Source organism: Vicia villosa, linkage group LG4 (genome assembly GCF_029867415.1).
Source record: "Vicia villosa cultivar HV-30 ecotype Madison, WI linkage group LG4, Vvil1.0, whole genome shotgun sequence".
NCBI lineage: Eukaryota > Viridiplantae > Streptophyta > Magnoliopsida > Fabales > Fabaceae > Vicia > Vicia villosa.
In genome coordinates this window covers 118,310,174-118,323,291 of record NC_081183.1, presented here as the reverse complement: position 1 = coordinate 118,323,291, position 13,118 = coordinate 118,310,174, and the positions used below count along the sequence as shown (strand labels likewise).

Here is a 13,118-nt window from a genome sequence, read left to right as displayed (position 1 = left end):
CCTAATTGACATTCTGCATTGTTCTTTAGGAATGTTCTTGTTCTGATAGGATCTTCCTTCTTTCCAAGAATCACATCTTCTGAATAAGCAGAGGTGAGTCTAGAGGATCTTTTGACTATTGGCTCTTCAGAAATTCTGAGATTCTCTAGAGAAGCAGCAACTTGATCTTCTGATCCTTTGCTTCTGAGATCTTCAGCTTCTGAAACTTTGCTTCTTGGTTCTTCAGCTTCTGAAATTGAGATATCTATATCTGCAAAATTCTCAAACTGCTTTAGCTTTTCAAGACCAAGCTTATCATCAAATCTGATATTAATTGATTCTTCAACAATCAATGTTTCTGTATTGTATACTCTGTAACCTTTAGAGCATTCAGAATATCCAAGAAGGAAACACTTCTGTGCTTTAGAATCAAACTTACTCAGATGATCCTTAGTATTCAGAATATAACAAATACATCCAAATGGATGGAAATACGAAATGTTGGGCTTTCTATTCTTCCACAATTCATAAGGAGTCTTATTAAGAATAGGTCTGATAGAGATTCTATTTTGAATATAACATGCAGTGTTTATTGCTTCTTCCCATAATTGCTTAGCCATATTGGTTTCATTGATCATGGTTCTGGCCATTTCTTATAGAGTCCTATTCTTTCGCTCTACAACTCCATTTTGCTGTGGAGTTCTAGGGCAAGAGAAATCATGGGCAATACCATTTTCTTTGAAGTAAATCTCAAAGAATCTGCTCTCAAATTCGCCACCATGATCACTTCTGACCTTTATGATTTTACACTCTTTCTCAGATTGAATATGAGTGCAAAATTCAAAGAACACTGAATGAGACTCATCCTTGTGTTTTAAGAACTTTACCCATGTCCAACGGCTATAATCATCAATGATGACTAATCCATATTTCTTCCCTCTGACAGATGTTGTTTTGACTGGGCCAAACAGATCAATGTGCAGAAGTTCTAGCGGCCTCGAGGTAGAAACAACATTCTTAGACTTGAATGCAGGTTTGGAAAACATTCCCTTCTGACATGCTTCGCAAAGAGCATCTGATTTATATTTCAGATTAGGGAGTCCCTTTACGAGATTTAGTTTTTTAATTTGAGAAATCTTTCTCAAACTAGCATGGCCTAATCTTCTGTTCTAGACCCATTGCTCTTCGTAAACAGACATAAGACAAGTTACCTTCTAATTCTTAAGATCTTGAAGATCAATCTTGTAAATGTTGTTCTTTCTTTTGCCTGTAAATAGGATTGAGCCATCCTTCTGACTTATAGCCTTGCAAGACTTTTGATTGAAGATTATGTCATAACCGTTGTCACTTAATTGACTTATGGACAACAAGTTATGAGCTAATCCATCTACCAGAAGAACATTAGTTATAGAAGGAGAGTTACTAGTACTTATGGTTCCTGAGCCAATTATTTTTCCCTTCTGATCTCCTCCAAACTTAACTTCTCCAGCAGATTTAAGCACCAGGTCTTGGAACATAGACCTTCTTCCCGTCATGTGTCGAGAGCATCCAGAGTCCAGGTACCATGACATGCTTTCCTTTGTCTTCTTTGCAGCCAAGGATATCTACAACGGGAATAATCTTTTCCTTAGGTACCCACATTTTCTTGGGTCCTTTCTTGTTAGTTCTCCTCAAGTTCTGATTGAACTTGGGTTTAGCATGTTAAACAACAGGAGGAACAACATGATAATTCTTATTCTGAGTTACATGATATTTCCTAGGTTGTGTCACATGCTTCTTAGTGTGTGTAATGTGAAAGCTTTTAGCATGTGATGTGAGCCTAATATCATGAGAATGGCCATACTGGAACTGATCATACAATGGCTTGTATGTGATTTTCATATCATCAACAGGTTCAAGTTTATATGGGATATCACCCGCATAGCCTACGCCAACTCTTTTGTTTTCGCTAACACCATATATCATAGAGGCAAGTTGATTTCTACAATACCTCTAGATAAGAACTTCCTAAAACTCGAGTCATATTCTTTCAGAATATTGTTCAGACCAGGAGTAGGTTTTTCTGAGCTAGAAGAAGATCCAACACTTTTGGATAGATTTGAAACTTTTTCTTTTAGTTCAGAATTCTCTAACTCTAGCTTCTTAGTTTCAGATACAAACAACTTTTTCAACTTTTTGTATTTGATACTAATCTGAGCCTTGAGTTCTAGCATCTCAGTTAGACTGGAAACTAACTATTCTCTAGACAGTTCAGAAAATACCTCTTCAGAATCTGATTCTGATGTAGATTCTGATCCATCATCAACTATGGCCATCAGCGCAGTGTTTGCCTGCTCGCCTTCAGAGTCTGATTCTGATTCTTATGAATCTAAATCATCCCAAGTTGCCATAAGACCCTTCTTATGAAACTTCTTTTTGGGCTTCTCCTTCCGAAGCTTTGGACATTCGCTCTTGTAGTGTCCAGGCTCATTGCATTCAAAGCATGTGACCTTCTTCTTGTCATATCTTCTGCTTCTAGAAGATTCTCTTTTTTTAAGCTTCTTAGAACTTCTGAAGTTCTTGAACTTCCTTTGTTTGCTCTTCCAGAGTTGGCTTACCCTTCTAGAGATCATGGAAAGTTCATCATCATCTTCTGATTCTGATTCTTCAGAATCTTCTTGTTCAGCCTGAAATGCGTTAGTATATTTTTTATAATTAGATTTTAACACAATAGACTTACCTTTCTTCTGAGGTTCATTAGCGTCAAGCTCAATCTCATGACTCCTCAGAGAACGGATCAGTTCTTCAAGCGAAACTTCATTCAGATTCTTTGCAATCTTGAATGCAGTAACCATCGGGCCCCATCTTCTAGGCAAGCTTCTGATGATTTTCTTGACGTGATCAGCTTTGGTGTATCCCTTGTCAAGAACTCTCAATCCAGCAGTTAGCATTTGAAATCTTGAGAACATTGTCTCAATGTTTTCATCATCCTCCATTCTGATGGCTTCATATTTCTGGATCAAGGCAAGAGCTTTAGTCTCCTTGACTTGGGCGATTCCTTCATGAGTCATTTTCAATGATTCATATATATCATAGGCAGTTTCCCTGTTAGATATCTTCTCATATTTAGCATGAGAGATAGCATTCAGTAAAACAGTCATAGACTTATGATGATTCTTAAATTGCTTTCTTTGATCATCATTCATTTCTTGTCTTGTCAGCTTTTCACCACTAGCTTTCACAGGATGTTTGTAACCATCCACCAGAAGATCCCATAAGCCACCATCTAATCCAAGAAAGTAACTTTCAAGTTTATCTTACCAATATTCAAAGTTTTCACCATCGAATATTGGTGGTCTAGTGTAACCATTATTGCCGTTACCATTGTATTGCTCAGCAGAGCCAGATGTAGATGTAGGTGGAGGAGTTTCAACCATCTTGACTTAGCGTTTTTCTCTTCCTGAATCTTTTCTAACACGGTTAAGTGCTTGCACCTTAGAACCGGCGCTCTGATGCCAATTGAAGGATAGAAAAACACTTAGAAATGGGGGGTTTGAATACGTGTATCTTTAAAAACTCTTAAGATAAAAACAATTTGCACAATGATTTTTATCCTGGTTCGTTGTTAACGAAACTACTCCAGTCCACCCGTTAGAGTGATTTACCTCACTTGAGGATTTAATCCACTAATCAACCTTGATTACAATGGTTTTCCACTTAGATACCTTCTAAGTCTTCTAGAGTCCACTGATCACAACTTGATCACTCTAGGAACACAATTCTTAGATACCTTCTAAGACTTCCTAGAGAATCCGATCACAACTTGATCTTCTCTTGTTACCTTTACAAGTTAATGTAAAAGAAACTCTTATAAGAGTATTACAATGCTTCTTAATAAGCTATAATCACAACTGTGATAATTCTCTTAAGTTCTAAGCTTAAATTTCACTAAGATATTACAGTGAAGTGAAGTTGAAGATGAAGTTTGAGAGCTTTTGAATTTGATAGCGTTTCTGTATTTTGTGCAAAGAGAAATGGTCTAAGGGTACATAAGGAAGTCAGTGACATTCTAACCTAACCCTAAACAAGTATTGACAGAAAATATACTAAGTTACCTTAGAGAAATATTCAAAAAGAAACATATTTTTGTTGATTTTTCATATATTAAAAGACTTGTTTATGATTAATTTTTAAATGATGATAAAATAATTATTTTTTGGGATTCTTAATCATGGTATTAACATACACTAATTAAATAAAACACACAAAAAAGAAGGGATTAAAAAGACTAATTTTCCTATTTTTGGTGATTTTCAAAGTTTTATTAAAGAAATGAGTGATAAAAAGAAATGGGGTGTGGCCACAAGGGCATGAACTCACGCCCTATAGATCACCACACAAAATAACCACCAACTGGACTATGCACGCGTAGTGACAAAGAAATCATCCCAGTTTAATATAACACAAACCAAGTTGTAAAACTTTGAAAAATAAAAGAAATAAAAAGTCTGGGACGAGGGGGATTCGAACCCCGGACTTATGGCATGAGAGGACTAAAGGCGCATTGGTGACTGATAACACGATTTTATATCGTATATTTAGCTTGAAATTCATCGATATTTATAGCATTTTCCGTTTATTATATTGATTTATTATGATATTACGCGTGTATTTGCTTTGTTTCAGGTTTTACACTCTTATTATGACTAATTGTGAAAAAGAGAAGAAATGGAGCTAAAACGACCCATATCTATGCCTAAAAGACGAAAAATAGGTGCTGAAGTAAAAAGGGAGTGCAAATAAGGCCCAAGTGTGCTGAAAGAGACCCAAAGACCCAATGAAGCAATCCAGCCCACGAAGGAAAGCAGCCCAATCCACACAAGTAAGCGGAGACGCACGTCTCCAACGTCTCTATGCCACATCAGCAAAAGGGAGACGCACGTCTCCATTTCCCTAAAGTTTCTCCACTTGAGACGCACGTCTCAAGTCACGCGCCCAGTCTTCCTGAAGAATCGGAGACGCACGTCTCCAAGCCAGTCTGAAGAACTTCCTCTTTTCATGCAACGTCACTGCAAAGCATCCCCTATAAATAGAAGCAGTCACTTCAGTCCAAAGGGTCCGATTTCCTGCTAACGAAGTGCTGCCGAAATTGTACCGCGAATCATATTTTTCATTCTGCTTTCATTCAAACACTTATTTTCTCACAACGATTTCTACACCGGAAATTGTTGTGAACTTTTTATAAATCTAGCCTTACGTTAGATTTATCGTTTTTATTTCCTTGTTTTATTTTCTGTCCGTTTAAATTCCGAAGAACGATCCAGCCAACCTGTGGTGGAGGTTCGACACTTGAAGATTTACTTGCCATTTATTTAATTCAGGTTTAATATTTACCGCCTTATTTATATGTTTATTTGCATGATATATTGTATGCCTATTAACATGCCTATTATTATAAACCGAATCTATTTATGCATGCTTAACCATATTAATATGTCTGGCTAAATTACTAAGGTGTCGGTATGTAGAGTAAGTTAACCGAGGGATCCGAAATAAATTGGCTTAATTATGTTTTATTAAATATCACTTATTTTTGGTTTATATGTCTAATTTAATTAGTAAGTCTTAAAACCAATAGAGCGAAAGTTTGAGGGGTTAAAACGGTCAAAGGTTAAAATCAATAGAGCGAAAGTTTGAGATCTTTAACCAGATAGTAGACATAGGACATTAGTTTTAAGGATGGCGAAAGCGTATTAAAACTAATTGGGACTTATTTATTTTCAAAAATTGTTTTTACACCCGAGCGGGATGGCGAAAGCGTACGTTAGGGATATTAGCTTGTTCCGAGTCAATAGAGCGAAAGTTTGAGATTAGGAGATTTAAATAGATAACAACTTCATAAAATAGGCATTTTATTAATTACGTTGTTTCCAAAAAGCTCTTCTAAAATCTAATGGGATGGCGAAAGCGTACATTAGGATTAGGATAGTAATTTGAATCAACAGAGCGAAAGTTTGAGACGAGGATTTTTAATCAATTGAATTAGTAAAGATTTTTAATTAAATTATGCAAAAGCCAATGGACCTTCGGATTCCCTTAAGTTAAACGAAATACATACTGATACCTGTCTTTTATTATATTCTTTATTTCTCACTATCACTCTCCCTTAGAAACAATCAAAATTTTAGTAGCCCTAGCTTTACATAGTAACCTTAGGTAACGGTAGATCGATTCATAGTCCCTGTGGATTCGATATCTTTTAAAACTACACGACACGACTGTGCACTTGCAGTCATCAGATTTATAGACACGTAAAGTCGCGATCAAGTTTTTGGCGCCGTTGCCGGGGATTATTTAAGTCGATATCGTAACTCACTGTTACACCGTAGAGACTAGGACAATTCTTCCCTTTCTTTCTGAACGATTGTATGCCAAATACTCGTTCACAAGGAGGAGATTTAATACAACGAATTAACGAGATCGAACGTTTCATTAACGTCAAACGTCGAGCTCGCAATTTTCCCGAAGTAGCACCAATTCCTATTAATCAGGAATTGACTTTTACTGATCCAATCAATCAAATCACCCCGAAGTTAGAGATGGCTGCTATTCGTCCTCTTAGAGACTATGTCGCTCCTTCGTGCGCTGAACCGCACTCAAGTATCGCACCTCCTGCGATTGAGGCAAACAATTTCGAACTGAAACCTTCGTTGGTCCAAGCTGTTCAACAGAATCAATTCTCTGGAAGCCCTGTAGACGACCCTAACCTTCATTTATCTGTGTTCGTGCAATACGCCGACACTGTCAAAGCTAACAACGTTAGTCCCGAAGCTATTCGATTACGTCTCTTTCCTTTCTCCTTGAGAGATAGAGCTAGAGCGTGGCTTCAATCCCTGCCTTCTAATTCCATAACCACATGGGACGAATTGAAGAGAGTATTCTTAGCGAGATACTTTCCGCCTAGCAAAACTGCTATGCTTAGAGGTCAAATCAACGGATTTACCCAGAAAGATAACGAATCACTCTTCGAAGCTTGGGAACGTTACAAGGACATGCTTAGAATATGCCCTCATCATGGACTCGAACCATGGCTGATCATCCATACTTTCTATGGTGGTCTCTTATATAACACTAAAATGACTATAGATGCCGCTGCTGGCGGAGCATTAATGGACAAACCCCATGATGAAGCATACAAACTCATAGAGAACATGGCACAAAACCATTACCAATGGGGTGGAGAACGAGCTGCTCTAGAGAAAACCCAAACCAAAGGAGGAATGTACGAAGTAAGTGGTATAGACCGCGTTAACGCTAAAGTAGACGCTTTAACTCAAAAGATCGAGAACTTAACCATCACTCCTTCAGCCACCGCTGCTGCTATAATACCTAACTGTGAGATCTGTGGATTGACTGGACATGTAGTTGCCGAATGTCAACTCTTGACTGGAGTCCCGTCTGATCAAGTAAACTATGCTCAAGGAAACCCTTATTCTAACACGTACAACCCTGGATGGAAAAACCACCCGAACTTTTCTTATAAGAACAACAATGCGTTGTACGCACCTGGACAAGCACCTGCTGTACCACCTGGCTACCAAAAAGCGCCTGTAGCTGCTCAAAATACCCCTAGGAAGTCGAATCTAGAAATCATGATGGAAAACTTTATAGCTTCCCAACAACAAACCAATAAAGACTTCCTGAACCAAAACATCCACAACAGCGAGCAACTAAAACAACTATCGAACAAAGTAGATGCTTTAGCTACTCATAACAAAATGCTAGAAACTCAAATCTCACAAGTAGCCCAACAACAAGCACCTACTGCTGCCCCTGCTGGCACGTTTCCTGCTCAACCACAACCTAATCCTAAAGGACATGCGAACACAATAACACTACGAAGTGGAACGAATTACGATGGACCCATTGATCCTAGAACTCAAAACGTACCCATGTCACAATAAGAGCCAAAGGAAACCCAAAAGACATCAACTGATGACCAAACTGCTAAGACTAAAGAGAACAATAACGAAGTGGAACCTGAAAAAGAGAAACCTTATGTTCCACCACCACCCTATAAGCCACCAATTCCTTATCCTCAGAGATTAGCTAAATCAAAAACCGAAGCGCAATTTAAAAGATTTGTAGAACTTCTGAAACAATTAAACATAACCATACCATTCACAGAAGCCATAACTGAAATGCCTTCGTACACTAAATTCTTAAAAGAAATCTTATCAAACAAAAAGAAGCTCGAGGATAACGAAACCGTAACGCTTACCGCTGAATGTAGCGCTATCATCCAAAATAACATGCCTCCAAAACTGAAAGACCCTGGTAGTTTCTCTATACCCTGCGTAATAGGTAAAACCATTATAGAGAAGGCCTTGTGCGATTTAGGAGCTAGTGTTAGTTTGATGCCTCTTTCAACCTGTAAGAAACTAAATCTAGGTGAGCTTAAAGCAACGAGAATGTCTCTTCAACTAGCTGACATTTCAGTAAAATACCCTGTAGGAATGTTAGAAAATATCCCTGTTCGTGTAGGTCAATTCTACATCCCAACTGACTTCATCATAATGGATATCCAAGAAGATTCTAACATCCCGATCATATTAGGAAGACCGTTCTTAGCAACCGCTGGTGCAATTATAGATGTAAAGCGAGGAAAGCTTACTTTCGAAGTAGGAGAAGAGAAAATAGAATTTATCCTTTCCCAATTCCTAAAAGCACCTTCTATAATTGACACATGTTGTTCTGCTGACATAATCGACGAGTGTGTCAAAGAAATAAAATCCGAACCAAATAAGGAAACTGAGATCCTAAGAATTCCTATGCCGCCAATTCTTGAAGATGACAACTGGCGTGAGGAATATCAAGATGACCACCTGAGTGAATGCTTAGCTTTAACTCCCGATCCTATACCTGGACCTAAGAAACCTGCTATAGAGCTGAAAACACTTCCTACCGATCTTAGATACGAATTTCTAGATGAAGAACTAAACCGACCAGTTATAGTGAACGCCAACTTAGGACGAACCGAGACTGAAAAATTACTTAATGTCCTAAGAAAATACCCAACCGCTTTAGGATATAACATATCAGATTTGAAAGGAATAAGTCCTTCCCTCTGTATGCACCGCATTATGCTCGAAGACGATAGTAAAACCTCTAGGGAACATCAAAAGCGGATAAATCCTATTATGAGCGATGTGGTTAAAAAGGAAATCCAAAAGCTGCTAGAAGCCGGAATAATATATCCTATATCCGATAGTAAATGGGTTAGCCCTGTTCACGTCGTACCAAAGAAAGGAGGAGTTACTGTAATCACTAACGCTAAAGGCGAATCTGTAGCACAACGTACCCAAACTGGATGGAGAATGTGCATTGACTATAGGAAGCTAAACAAAGCTACCCGAAAAGACCATTTCCCTTTACCTTTCATAGATCAAATGCTCAAACGCCTAGCTAAACACTCGCATTTCTGTTATCTGGACGGATACTCCGGATTTTTCCAAATTCCTATCCACCCTGACGACCAAGAGAAGACTACGTTTACCTGTCCTTATGGTACATTCGCTTATAGACGAATGCCTTTTGGACTATGCAATGCACCCGCGACCTTCCAAAGATGCATGATGGCAATATTTGCCGACTTCCTAGATGGAATAATGGAGGTATTTATGGACGACTTCTCTGTCTGTGGAGAAAGTTTCGAAACATGTTTAGAGAACCTTGAACTGGTACTTAAACGATGCGTAAGCGTTAACCTAGTCCTTAATTGGGAAAAATGCCATTTCATGGTTCGACAAGGAATTGTACTTGGACACATCGTATCCGATAGAGGGATCGAAGTGGATAAAGCTAAAATCGAAATTATCGAAAACCTTCAACCTCCCAAAACCGTTAGAGAAATAAGAAGTTTTCTGGGACACGCTGGTTTTTACCGACGTTTCATTAAGGATTTCTCTAAAATTACAAAACCCTTAACTGAACTACTAATGAAAGACGCCGAATTCATTTTTACCGATAAATGCACTGAAGCATTTCATACGCTTAAACGAGCATTAATCTCTGCGCCAATTATGCAACCTCCCGACTGGAATGAGCCTTTCGAAATAATGTGTGACGCGAGTGATTATGCTGTAGGAGCCGTTCTAGGGCAAAGAAAAGATAAGAAACTACATGTCATATACTATGCGAGTAGAACCCTAGACGAAGCTCAAATGAATTATGCCACGATAGAAAAAGAATTATTAGCTGTCGTATTTGCACTAGACAAGTTCCGTTCTTACCTGGTAGGAGCCAAAATAATCATATACACTGACCATGCCGCCATTAGGTACCTCCTAACCAAAAAGGACGCCAAACCAAGACTTTTGAGATGGATCTTGTTACTACAAGAGTTCGACCTGGAAATTAAAGATAAAAAGGGTACTGAAAATGTCGTAGCAGATCACCTCTCTCGACTAGAAAATCTAAAACCCGAACAAGTACCAATTGACGATGATTTCCCTTATGAAAGACTCATCGCTCAATTAGAAGCAAATGAATTTGAACCATACCATCCAAACGCTGAAACCAACAACTTAGCTGAAATAGCTTTAGCCCGCTCTGACACACCTTGGTATGCAGATTTCGTAAACTGCCTAGCTGCTGGTGTGCTTCCTCCTGATCTAAGTTACAAACAGAAGAAGAAATTCTTCCATGACCTAAAACATTACTATTGGGACGAACCACTCCTGTTCAAAAGAGGCCCCGATGGAATCTTTAGACGTTGTGTACCCGAGGAAGAAATAGGAAGCATAATAACACACTGCCATTCTGCACCGTGTGGAGGACACCATAGCACATCTAGAACCTGCGCCAAAATCCTTCAATCTGGACTTTTCTGGCCCAACCTGTGGAAAGACGTTTATTTTGCTGTAATAAACTGTGATAGATGCCAACGAACCGGAAACATTTCGAGACGTGATGAAATGCCTCAAAAAGGCATTCTTGAAGTAGAAATATTTGACGTCTGGGGAATAGACTTTATGGGTCCGTTTCCGTCGTCGTTTGGAAATCAATATATACTCGTAGCTGTCGATTACGTTTCGAAATGGATAGAAGCTATTGCTTCTCCTACAAACGATACGCGAGTAGTTATCAAACTCTTCAAAAACGTCATCTTTCCTAGGTTCGGTGTGCCAAGATTGGTAATTAGCGATGGTGGTTCCCATTTCATTTCAAGAATACTTGAGAAACTCCTTCGAAAATATGGAGTAAATCATCGAATAGCTACACCATACCATCCACAAACAAGCGGACAAGTAGAAGTATCCAACCGCGAAATAAAACAAATATTGGAGAAAACTGTTGCTATATCTAGGAAAGATTGGTCAACCAAGCTAAATGAAGCTTTATGGGCTTATAGAACAGCTTTCAAAACTCCAATAGGAACTACCCCATTCAAACTCGTTTATGGAAAATCATGCCACCTACCGGTAGAGTTAGAACATAAAGCCTATTGGGCCATTAAGAACTTAAACCTAAACTACATTGCCGCTGGTGAGAAACGACTTCTAGACATAAACGAATTGGAAGAACTTAGACAAGACGCTTACGAAAACGCCAAAATCTATAAAGAGAGAACGAAAAAATGGCACGACAAGCGTATATCTAGGAAAAATTTTAGCATAGGCGATAAACTACTTTTATTTAATTCGAGACTAAAATTATTTCCTGGTAAGTTACGATCTAGATGGTCCGGTCCTTTCGAAATAACTAACATATTTCCGAGTGGAGCGATTGAAATCAAAGGAGAAACCGTCAAACCTTTTGTCGTAAATGGGCAACGTCTTAAGTATTACCATCATCTCGAACACGATGAAAACATCGAAGTTTTTAAACTTGACGAGCTGCCCGCTCTTTCGAAAAAATAGTTTTCTATTTTTAAAATCGTCGAGCTTACGACATAAAACAAAGCGCTTGGTGGGAGACAACCCACATTTATTTATTCTTTTATTTTACTTTATTTTTATTTTTAACCTTTTAATTTTCATTTAAATAATCTATTCTATTTTTAATTATTTTAATTTTAATCATTTTTACTTTTTTTTTCATACATCTTATAATAATTATTATAATTATAACTGCTATCTTAATTCAAGAAAATATTTCCTTTTATAATTATATTTATTATTATAACTTTTTATTTAATTTTATTTTAAATAAACACTAGCCTAGTTCTAACTTAATCTTAATATTTTCAACTTCTAGGTTTTTCTTAACTACTAACTAAGATGCAAGAAGTCGATAATATGGAAGTTGTGTTCCGTGGTAGAGGACAAGAAGCAAGATTTGATAAACTGGCTGAAAGACAAATGGATTTGACTTGCTACCCTCACCAATCGACTATGGTACGACTTGGTATCGAAGAAAGCGTTTTGCACCTGCTAAACCAAGTTGGTTGGACTGGTTCTCACCTGTTCCGCAAGTTCAGTACCTACCGGAAGCTCACTCTGGAATTCTTGAGCTCCCTGACCTATCTTCCTAACTGTGGACAAGGACTGAGAAAAGGAGTCATTCTCTTTAGACTCTTTGGTATGGAATTTAATTTTTGCATCCGAGATTTTGCTGAAATGCTAGAGCTACCTCATGGATCAGATGCATACACCAAAGTAGCTGAAGACAGTCTTGCTTACTGGGAGTTGGAAAGATACTGGGGCAAGATCACTGGAAACGACAACCCTGAAGAGAACGAATTCCAATCTGAGAACATCCATAACCCCGCTTTCAGATACTTCCATAAGATCATTGCTCACTACATCTTTGGAAAACCTGATAATATCACTGAAGTTTCTAGAGAAGAGTTATTCATCATGTTCTGCTCCTCTCAGAATCGCCCGGTCAATGCCATCGCATTCATGCTAACAAACTTCGAGCGCATCATGCAAGACGAAGTTTCACCTATTAGGATCGGCGGATTTGTCACTATGATTGCTAATGCCATAGGAATGAGAGTACCTTTGCTTAGATTAACACCTCTTGGTTCCCACAATTCTATGGACATTCATTTCTGCTTTAACCGAGGTATCATCGGTAACCTTGGACCTGATCAATTTGATTTACTCATTGATAACAAAGTATTGGATCAGTTCACTTTACCGAGTCCAAGGACG

General features: G+C 38.2%; 1 non-coding gene across 1 annotated transcript; it reads right to left on the bottom strand.

The window, feature by feature from the left end:
- Nucleotides 1-6,932: 6,932 nt before the first annotated feature.
- LOC131600784 (small nucleolar RNA R71) lies at nucleotides 6,933-7,039 on the bottom strand. The gene has a single exon (XR_009283392.1). It is a non-coding gene; the product is annotated as a small nucleolar RNA R71 (small nucleolar RNA).
- Nucleotides 7,040-13,118: the final 6,079 nt, after the last annotated feature.